This window comes from Tamandua tetradactyla, chromosome 4, assembly GCF_023851605.1.
Source record: "Tamandua tetradactyla isolate mTamTet1 chromosome 4, mTamTet1.pri, whole genome shotgun sequence".
In the NCBI taxonomy this organism is placed as follows: domain Eukaryota; kingdom Metazoa; phylum Chordata; class Mammalia; order Pilosa; family Myrmecophagidae; genus Tamandua; species Tamandua tetradactyla.
The window spans coordinates 87,314,307-87,325,567 of NC_135330.1; the positions used below are offsets into that span (position 1 = coordinate 87,314,307).

An 11,261-nucleotide genomic window follows, 5' to 3' on the forward strand; every position below is an offset into this window, starting at 1 on the left:
CAGTAATTCTTTGTTTACTTCTAAATATTGGACATTTTTTTCTTAACATATGCCATTTGGGTGAGTTTGAATTGACAGGATTCTATTATGCCAGGGTTTCTTTTGAAATCCACTTGGAGGGTTGCAGCTGCTGTTTTAAAGGTACATTGTTATGCCATTTATTTGTTCCCTTAATTTTCTAAGAAAATAAAAGTAAATATAAGTACAAGAATAGGAAGTTCAGCTCCTTGCCATTATTTCTAAATAGTCTCCTACCTATTACTCCCTCTTTGTCCATTTTCAAACACCATTTTCAATTAAGCTTCCTCACTCTGTGACTGAAAACCAAGGCTCTTAGTTTGGCTGGAATTATATTATTTACCAGGCCCTCTCTTTCTCTGAGTAATGACTGGTCTAATCTCTGCTAGGTTGTTTGCTGTCCAATTTCCCTTTGAGAGTGACAGCAAGCTATGGTTATGTTTAAACTGAAAGAGTAAAGTGGAAAATTGACACAATTATCCAGATAATTTGGTCTAAAAGGAAAACAATAAACAAGTGGAAAAGAAGGCATGTTCCAGCATACATTAAACAAATGGACTGTATTAGTCAAGCTCTTCCTAATTATTTATTTCATGGAGTGATGCTGGTGGGTTCTGTAGTAGAGATTTTATTGTACGTGACCTGTGAATTTCGTTACAGTGTCTATGAGCTCAGGAATAGACTCTGGTCAGATTTTTCCCCATTTTCTATTATTTAAGTAGGGCAGACCCAGGCTCTCCTCCCAGCTCTCCTCAGTGCCTGTGTGCTCGGGCAGCTCCCATATGTCCCCCCCAATGGGGGTGGCAGCATCCACAGTCCTGAGGACTGCTGTAGGTGAAATTGTTTATGGAGGGCGTGACGGTCGCCAGTCAGTGAGCTTTCCCCTCCTGGCCTTCCTCTTCCAGGGGTGTGATGGGATGGGGGTGCAGGAGACGGTTCCCCGGCCCCCTGGGGCTGTGAACCCTTTGGGTACCTTATTTTAAATGTTAATGAGTGAGCTGCACATTCCAGAAGAGAATCTCTGTTTAGTCCACAGAGGACTTCATGGGAGTGACAATCTTGAGTTTCTGAAAGAAAAGAGCCTTTTATGGTGTCCAAGCTGTAGGTAACCTGGAGAACTGACATTTCAAACAAGCCCCCACCCCCAAGCCCTGCTCCTTCAGGGCTGTCCTTCAGACAAAATCTAAGCTAGAGGCTGAATATGGGAAATTAGGAAGCAGATAAAGCAGAGCCCCTTGATAGACAAAATAACGGACCCCTAATGTCCCCTTCTCATCCCAGAACCTTTGACCATATCCGCTGACATGGCTAAAGGGACTCTGCAGTCGGGGCGGGGCTAGGGCATTGATGGGGGTCACCCTGGAGTATCTGAGTGGAACAATGCAGTTGCAGGGTTGGTATAAGAGGAACACAGGGGTGGCAGCTGTCCACCTCTCACCACATGCCACCATTGGGGGCCTCGTGCCTCACATCTACCAACAGCATGAGTCATGAAAACTTCAGGCTCAGGTTCAGACAGGGGCAAGGATACAGTGGGCAGAAAGAAGAAGGTGGTACCTAGAACAGCTGCAGCTGGTGACAGACAGCTTCAGAGTTCCTTAAAAGCCTGGCTGTGAAGAGCAAAGCTGGTACCCATGAGGTGAGCATGATTAAAGAGGATGGGACAGTTATTCATTCCAACAGTCCCAAGGCCCAGGCCGCCCCCTCTGCTAATACCTTTGCAATTCCCAGTCAGGTAGAAGCTGAAACCATCTCAGAAATGCTCGCTGGAATAGGAGGTCAGCTTGGTTCTGACAGCATAACAAGTCCAGGGAGTGAGCAGGACAGTTTCCTTGGCAAGTGTTGGACAGCCATGCTCAAAACCAGAGGACACCGATGGAGAGGACTGTGGTGTCCCAGCTCTCATAGGAAATGCTGAGGAGGCATCAAAGTCTGCAGCTAACATATTTCCTGGTTTTGGATGTTGGCATGCACAGAGCAGCTATGTGGTTCTAAAGTTTTACAGACACAGAGAACACAGGGAGCCTATGACTAGTTCAGTGATAGAAATATTTTGTATACTAAGAATGCAGTTTGTTCAGCATTTTCAGTCATTTGATTCTGCATTTTGCCCTTCCTCTCAGGATTTATTCTTTTGGTCAAAATAAGAAACATTGGTGCAGTTTGAGGGTGTTTTGGATTTTGATTTTTGTTATTTGTTTTCTGTTGGGGTGTTTTGGGTGTGTGTACATGTGTGTGCATGTGGGTTTGTGTGTGTACAGAGGAGAACAAATTGGAAACAGTTCTATTTATCCTCCTCCTGCCCTTAGTAGAAACAGAACAAATCTTCATATTAAAAAAATAAATAAATAAAAGGAGGTGGGAATGTTAGTGCCCAAGAAGGAGGTGTTGTAAGGAATGACAGGGAGGGTGGAGGTGGAACTCAATGTCAAGGAAGGCAGCTCTGGGGTGCATGCATCATGTCATCTATAAAGATGGGTAGCCACAGCTGGGCAGCTGACAGTTCAGCTTACACAGCCTGGCACAGAGAGCCTGACATCAGCTGTGCCAGGCACTGTGCTAGGCACTAAATGTGCAAGAATGGGCAGCAGGCAGTTCTTGTCCCAGAGAACTAAGGGAACTGGTCCTTCTATTTGTTTGTCACAGTAACTCTTAAGCTTCTAGGTCTGCATCTTATTTGTGCTGAAGGCACAGTCTCATCTTCAAGAGGGGAATTCACAGGGTAGACACCAAGTCATGTGCCCCTGCAGCCCTTGATAGGTGCACATTACACACCATATTTAACACTCTCTAAGCTCAATTCTCTGAGGTATTGCTTAGCTCTTCACACTCAGGCTTTAGCACTAACTCCAATTACAAAGCTCCCACGTAAAGGCTGTGTGGTGGACATGCCATTCATCTCAAAAAAGGAAACTGAGTGTCCATATCCTGGGGAGTTTTCAGGAGACAAGACATGTAAACTGCCTGGCATGGCAAGCACTGGCAGTGGTGCCATTGGAGAGGAAGCACAAGAACAAGGTGTGTTTCTTCCCTTTGGACCATGGACCCCTCAACAGCAAGGTCTTGCCTTCTGAAAGTAGCATTCCCTTATCTTCTAAGAAAAACTGGGTCCCTGAGGTGCCCTGAATGCCACAGGCCAGGGAAACCAGGTGGCTGGCTGCCTCATGTGCCTGCTGCAGAGCCTTGGGTGCCCACTGGAGAGAGTGCCCGTCCTGCAAGCTGAGCAGCCTCTGCCGGCCCTGGGTTCATTTGCGACTCTGTGACTGACGTGGCCTCCTTGGGCTGCTTCGGGACCAGGGGAGGCTCCAACAGGATGAGGGGCCTTTGCAAACCATCCCACTGCCTGACCAATGGGAAGCAGAGGAATTGTCCTGCAGCTGTACTCTGGGGATAACCTGAGGGGCTGCAAGTGCTTGAAGGTTTGAGGAGGGTCTGGGATGGAGACTGAATAGGCACCCAGGGGAGTGGACCAGGCACACCTTGCTAGGCACTGCATAAATGCTCATGCCCGAGGTGCGCCCAGCCCCTCCAGAAGCTGTGAAGTAGTGTTGCCACACCCAACAGTCGAGGAAGCCAGGCCAGGGGGCAGGACCTGCCCCAGGACACACGGGAGCTGTTGTGGGGTCTCTGTCTTCCACCCCAGGCTTCAGGAGCCTTTGGTTTCCACCCAAACCTTGATCACCAGTGAGGATGAGATGCTGGACCCACCTCCCCTTCTCCTTTACCTCATTCCTACCTCTGCACATGCACATGCTTAGCTGGGGATGAGGAATTGAAATAAACCAGCTATCAGGGCTGGAATAGCTTTGCTCACCTCATAGCACCTGGCAGATATTTATTGAAAATCTATCATGTGCCCAGCCAGGTGCTAACCCAATGCTACACGGCATGGGGTGGAGTTGGCAGATCTTATTCTCAGTGTTATGGGAAGCCCTTGAAAGGTTGTAAGCAGTTGAGGGGCTGTATAAGTCAGGGTTCTCTAGAGAAACAGAATCAGCAGGAAATATCCACAGATACAAAATGTATAAAAGTGTCTCATGTAACCATGGGAACATAGAGTCCAAAATCCACAGGGCAGGCTGTGAAGCTGACAATTTTGGTGGAGGGTCTGGACAAACTCCACAGGAGAGGCTTGCCAGCCTAAGCAGGAAGAGAGACTGTCTCTTCTGAATCTTCCTTAAAAGGCTTCCAATGATTAGATTAAGCATCACTCATTGCAGAAGACACTCCCCTTGGCTGATTACAAATGGAATCAGCTGTGCTTGCAGCTGATGTGATCATGATTTAATTCTATGAAATCTCCTCATTGCAACAGACAGGTCAGCACTTGCCCAACCAGACAAATGGACACCACCACCTGGCCAAGTTGACACATGAACCTGACCATGACAGGGGCATGGTCTCATTTTTTTCTTATGTGTTATGTGGCAGGAGTCACATTTCATTCTTTTTCCATGTGAGTGTTCCATTACTGCAGCACCATTTGTTGGTTTTTCTGTTTGTTTTTTTTTTTCTTTACTTGCTTATTTGTTTTGGGGGGAAGTGCATGGGCCAGGAATCGAACCTGGGTCTCCTTCATAATAGGCAAGAATTCTACCACTGAGCTACCCTCGAATCCCTGGCATTGTATTGTTTTAAAAATAAAGACCACAGGGGAAGACAGTGACCAAGAGGGATAAGCATAGCAAGATAATGCAGAACCAAGATCTGAAGACATAACATTTTCAAAAATGGGATGATGGATGGACGGATGGATGGATGGACAAATGGACAGGTGGATGGGTGAGTGAATGAAACATCCCCTGCAGAGCAGAGAAATGAAATGAGTTGTGCTTGTGACTTCTTGTCTGTAGCTCCTGAAGGCACAGGCGTTATCTGTCTTGCTCACAATTACGCCTCCAAGTCCTAAAGCTTTGTTAAGCATTTGTTCAAAGTGGAAGGGAGGAAGAGAGGGAGGGAAAGGTGGAAAGAAAAAGGAAGGGCAAAGAGGAGGGAGAGAAGAAAGGAGGGAAGGAAGGTTTTTAAAAGTTGTAAAGTAGATGGATTCCATCAAACATCCACCATCAGCCTGTCCTGAGTCATGCATTAACGAGGCTCAGTTTCAGCTGTGAGGGAAGAGAACCCCCAAATCACCATGGCTTTGAGCGGGAAGTACATTTCTCTCTCAAGGTTGTGCAGCCAAGAGGCAAACACTCCAGGAAGCTCTCAGGGAGCCAGACTCTTCCCAGGTCACTCTCCACCACCTCTGCTGTGGTTGGGTTTCCACCTAGTGCTGGGGAGTGGCATGTGGGCTCCGGGAAGCAAGATGAAGTGAAGGGAGGAGATGAGATGACACCCTCCTAAGGAATCTCTAAAGGAGCTGACACTGTGACTCCTACTCGCAGCTCATCAGCTGGAAATTACCTCAGGATACTTCCAAATAGGAGCTGGCAAACACTGGTGGGCTGGCAGCCATGCCTGTCCATTTACACAGCATCCAAGGTTGATTTTGCTACTAGGACAGAGTGTATAAGTTGCAACAGAGACTCTATGGGCCACAAAGCTGAAAATATTTAATATCTGGCTCTTTGCAGGAACACTTGCCTCACCCTACACCCTGGAAGAAGGGCTGGGGCCCACGTGATGACTGTCCTGGCTGTTCTTGTGCATGAGATCACTCAACAGCTGCAAGGAAGTGCTAAGTCCAGGATGTGGGAAAAGAGGGTTCTGCTGGTGTCAGAAAGGCCCCACTCAGATATCCTGTTTGGCCACAAATGTGCTGTGTTTTGGGTAGTTTCCTTTCCTTCTTGGATTTTTAATTTTCTCACTTATAAGAAGGAATCATGATAAGATCCTTTAATGCCAGTTTTGAAGATTTCGTGATCTGAGAAATATGAATTTCTTAGTACCAGAACTGGCACAAATCATATGGACAATAGACACTGATTTTCAGAAGGATAAAGTCCTCATAGACGGACGTCATTTCCTTCATTTATAGGACCTAAAACTAGGTGCATTGGGCTGGGCAGACAGCTGCACATTTGGGGCTTCAGGAAGTTTTCATGAGGAGCTCCAGCCAAGATGTGTGTGTGCTGTGTGTGTGCCTGTGTGAACATGTGTGCACGTGAGTGCATGCAAGCATGTGACTGCACCATGTGCAAGTTCATGTGTGTGCATTTGTTCACATGTGTGTGCATATGTGTGAGTGTACACCTGTGCATGTGTGTGCATGTGTGTGAGTGTACCCTGTGCATGTGTTTGCATGCATGTAACTGCACCTTGTGCATGTGTGTGCATGTGTATGAGTGCACCATGTGCATGTACGTGTGTGTGCATGTGTGCACGTGTGTGTTTGAATTGAGCTACACTTTATGATAATACATGAAACAATAGTTAATTGAATAATTGTACTGAAAAATATCTGATTAATTTGTGTTGAAGTTTTCAATATTAATACCATGAGCCTCATAATTGGAATTCCAGCAAAACTGGCTTATTTACAAAAACAAACTTTCTTGGAGAGATTTATATTTAAGTGTTCAAAAATAGCACCAGACTTGGAATGTATGAGACTTCCATTTATTTTATGGTTCATGACTGTTTTTATTTTAATGTTATGTGGGGCACAGCAATAGTTTTAGTGCTGAGAACCTTCCAAGCCATGATGTGGCAGTGAGCGTGGATGGTAGTGCATGCACAGCACTGTGGTTCCCGGCAGAGGCAGATGTGCAGCTGCAGCAGGGTACCAAGACTCACAGGTAAGGCCCACCTGTCAGCACCTGTGGCTGCACCTCCCTCATCAGGTAGGTGAACAAACTGAACAATCAACACAAGCACAACTGCAGGAACAGGTGGGAACAGCTCTGTTTTGTTCTTTTGGTGTTTCTTTATCTGCTTGTGTTTGTTTATACTGACAAACACTCCATGTGACTGAGAAACACCCCTGCCTTCCCCCATCCCCTGGTAACCTCTCATCTACTTTCTGCCACAACAAATTTGCTATTCATCTGTGGAACCATGCAGCATCTGTCCTTATGTGCCTTGCTCACTGCCCTCAGGTGAGGTGGGTTCAGCACCTATCAGAACATCCTTCCTTTAATAGTTGAATAATATTCCATTTTGCGTGTGTGCCTCATTTTGTTTATCCATTGATGTATTGATGGACACTTGGTTTCCTCTTTTGGGCAGTTGTGAATTGATGCTTTTGACATTATATTAAGGTTAAATCTTAGGAAGCTCAAAAAGTCAAAATAGAAGGTTGGGCTGTCCTTGGCTGTGTGAAGAGACACTTGGTGTCCCTGGGGCCTTTCTGTGATCAGGGGTCCCAGGGCAGTCCTTGTGTGGGGGTGGCCTACTGTGTGAGAAGGAGCAGTGCTCTGCAGTGGACAATGTGGGCTCCCACCCCCAGGCTGCTCCTCACCAATCCTGCATCCCTGGACAGACCACCTCAGTTCTTGCAGACTCATTGGCCTCATCTGCAGAGTGGGGCGGGCCTGCTTCCCCAGGCTGGTGAGTGTGGGTGGCAAGGAGCAGGCGGTGCCAGGGCTGGCCTAGAGCCCAGTGTGGCTACAGGAGGGTGCAGTTGCACAACCTGTGAACATCCAACCAAGTGAATCAGTTCTCAGAGGCCCAAGGATGTCCCAGGAACTCTGGCAGGACCCCAAGACCTTGCTCTACTGTGGTCTGAGTGAACATAGCCCCACAAGGCATGAAGAGGCTGCAGCACATGACCTTGATGTTCACCAGCAGCAGCTTTCAGCAGGGAAGAGTGTAAAGGGTGGTGCACACTCAGCTGTGCCACACTGTGACACTCATGGAGGGCAGGTGCTAACTGCCTCCCTTACCATGGGCATCCCTCACTGAGCCAGTGAGGACAGCTCACACCAACGGCAGCTCACACCAATGGTTGCTCACACCAATGGCTGCACACACCAATGGCTGCTCACACTTGCCTTAGCACTTCCCCTTGAGAATGTCATGTATTCACACAGCTGCTCAGCAAGCTGTGCATTAAATCCTTTACAAAAGGAAAAGCCTGCATTCTCTGTTTGAGAATGATGAATGCATGAATGACAGAAATAGGCACCAGAGACAAAAGATTTGGCTCCATACCCTGGTTTTGTAGCTTACGATTGGTTTTGTGACTTTGACTCTGTGACTAATCCTTCTTAGCATCAGTTCATCCCTTGTACACCGCAGCAGCTGCAGGCATTGTATGAGTCCCATCTGGCAATGCTTGTGTGGTTCCTGGGACATGGGAAGGACCTTACATAAGGGAGCCCTTATGCTACTAAAGCAAGTCTGATCCCACAGGGGTGTAGTACTTCAAAGGAATGACACAGAGAACATCAGAATATCTCTTTCATATTTTTATGTTAATGCTACTGATCACCTCACTATGAGTGGTGATAAGCCAATGACATGAAGTGGATATATTTTTTGGTAAGGAAGGTACAAGCTTCAGTGAGTCAGAGCATAAATGCTTCATTGCATGAAGAAAACATTCACTGCACACACCGTAATAGGAAATATTGCAGCAACTCTAATGGGCTTATAATTTTTCCATTCCAAAAGTAATATATACTCATTTAAAAGAATTTGGAAATGGCATCAAAACAGGAAGAAGGAAATGAAATTACCTGCCTACCAGTTATATTAGCCAGAGAAATACCCTGTCAACATTTTAATGCTTTCCCTTAGGCTTTGATTTTTTCCCTCTCTATAAGTTTTAAAAAGAAACATTTTATTTTTTTGCCCAGCAGCAATAATATTATTTTTAACCTAGCAGCAATAATACAGCCTATAAGATTTAGCATTCTTATATTTTGTTCACTTAATAAGATGAACATTTTTCCCAGCTTTGCTTAGGTTTGTGAACATCATCATTACTGCCTGCAAAGTGCCCCATGGAGTATACCCGCCTCCCTCACCTTCCTTCCTCATTGCCACCTGGCTGGCGCCTCCCCTCCTCTCTGATGTGAATGTCTTTATGTCACAGACTTCTTTGTTCAAAATTTAAGAAATCCTTAGCATTCGATCAGCATTTTATCATTTTCTAAGAAGGTCCATTTCATCTATCTTCAAAGAAATATTTATCGTCTTCTACTAGCCAGGAACTGTTCCGAGCACAGCAGGAACCTAGAGAGTGAAGGGTCAGCCCCAGGGGTCACAGTGGACCCTGGTCATAACTGCCACCTGGATCCACCCACCCGGGGGTGCTTCCTGCCCCTGCCCTCTCTGGAATGAGGAGTTTGGGGATTCAGGTGACACAACTTGCATTAGAATGACACTGAAACCAATTTTCTGGATATAGGAGATTTCTTGCCTTCCAAGCCCCTATGCCAACTGTGCAGGAGAACTGCTGGCTAGACCCCACCTGGCCCATGCTTCCTGCCCGTGGGCTTTGACTGCATGTTGTGGGTCTGCCCAGCCATGAACGCCTTGAGCTCAGCAACCAGCACAGGATTCAGGGAATGGTTGCGGACAGCTCAGTCTGTTTTCTCTGTCCTTCCCTGCATGTGTTGTAATAGTTCCCGAGTCCTTACACCCAGCTGCGAGCACATCACCTCATTCCAAACTCTTCCAATAGTCTGTGCACATTACAAGGAAATGGGGGTGGGGCAATCCCACTGTGAGCCCCTCATGCCTCCAAACTCAGCTGGGGGATTCCTGGGGTAAGTGATGAGTGCCCCAACAGCTGAGGGTCCAGTGCAAGTGGGCCTGCAAGTGAGAGGAGCAGGATACTTCCCATCTGGGTGTGAGATGGGGTTTTCTCTGTGGTTAAAGAGAACAGCCTGCTTCCAGTTTGACTAATGCCCTCCATTAGAGCCTGGCACAGCCTGGCAAACAGCACTGGGGGCTTTGCGGTCTCTTCCCAAAAGCCAGAAATGGCTTTGTCACTCAAAACTTTCCTTTGATCATGCCCATGATCCTGAGTGGAGCTGGAGCAGCCAGGCTGCTGACCTCAGGCAAGTTTTCTTGAGCTTCCTTTAGTTGTCTCTAAAATGGGGGTAGGGACACATGCTTACTTCACACGTTAGGTGTGAGAACCAGACTCTGAAACAACAAATAGCAACAACTATTATTTGGTATGCACCAGATGCTCTACAGGGCATTTTCCCTTTACTATCTCATTCAATCCTTCTAGCTATCCTGAAAGCTATGTTTTTGTGGAAGGCAGGATAAAAGCCCCCAAGTCCCCAGAAATTGTGACTGTTAGATTATGTGGGAAACAGGCAGTAAGGCCATCAGCTGACTAAAATACAGATAGCAGGGTTACCCAGGTGTGCTTTCTGTGACCACAAGTCCCTAAATGGGGACACCAGAAGCAGGAGGAGATGGGACTGCAGAACAGCTAGCAGAAGGATGCTGGCTTTGGAGACAGAGGGAGGAGGCCATCAGCTCAGGGCTGTGGAAAGCATCCCACTGGAAAAGGCAGGGCCGGGGACTGTCTCAGAGGCTGCAGTCTGCACATGGCCACCCTTCCACCAGCCCCTGGGGTATTCCCTGCACCCATCACTGTACAGCATCATCTGCTTGATTTCTTTGGTTACTTGTTCCCACTTGAATGTAAGTTCCTTGAAGTGAAGACTTTCCAGGCCTTGCCAAGGCTCTACTGGAACATTTAGAGACATGTGTGTGAAGAAAGGGCTCCACACATAAGCGTTTATTGAAGAAGAGAGTGACAGGTGGGTTGATGAGGTGGATGCATGAACAGAGAGAAGCTTAATAACAAAGCAGGCCCAAGTCAACGTAGCTCTTAATGCAATAGTAATGTAAAAGTAGTCCATGCATGTGATCTCGACAGGCGTGCTGATGGCTGCAGCTGGACTCCTTCCTGCCCACAGCTGAGAGGGCTTTCTACTACTAAGGGATCTTAAAGACACCAAAGGGGCATCTCAAAAGGTGACCAGCCTCCACGGAAATGCTCCTCCAAGAGTGGGTTCTGCTGCTTTATAATATACCACCAGCTTGGCACAGCAGCAAAAGCCCAGGCCACCCCCTCTCCCCCAGACTACCCCCTCCTGCCACCAGGCTGCCCCTTCCACCACAGGCTGCCATCTCCTCCCCCCCAGACTGCCCCTTCCTCCCACCAGGCTGCCCCCCAGGCCGCCCCCTCCCTCCAAAGGCCACCTACTCTCTGCCAGGCTGGGTTTAAGCAGCTGGAGCCTACACAGGGCCAGGCTGTGCCCCTGAGAAAGCCCACAGGTCCCGAGAGGGACACAGGTGCAGGGAGTATTTAGGGGCTCACTTAGGGCCAAGTT

At 47.5% G+C, this 11,261-nt stretch overlaps 1 pseudogene; it reads left to right on the forward strand.

Annotated features, from left to right (window-relative positions):
* The first annotated feature begins 1,663 nt into the window (after nucleotides 1-1,663).
* LOC143680343 (transcription factor BTF3 homolog 4 pseudogene) lies at nucleotides 1,664-11,240 on the forward strand (annotated as a pseudogene).
* Nucleotides 11,241-11,261: the final 21 nt, after the last annotated feature.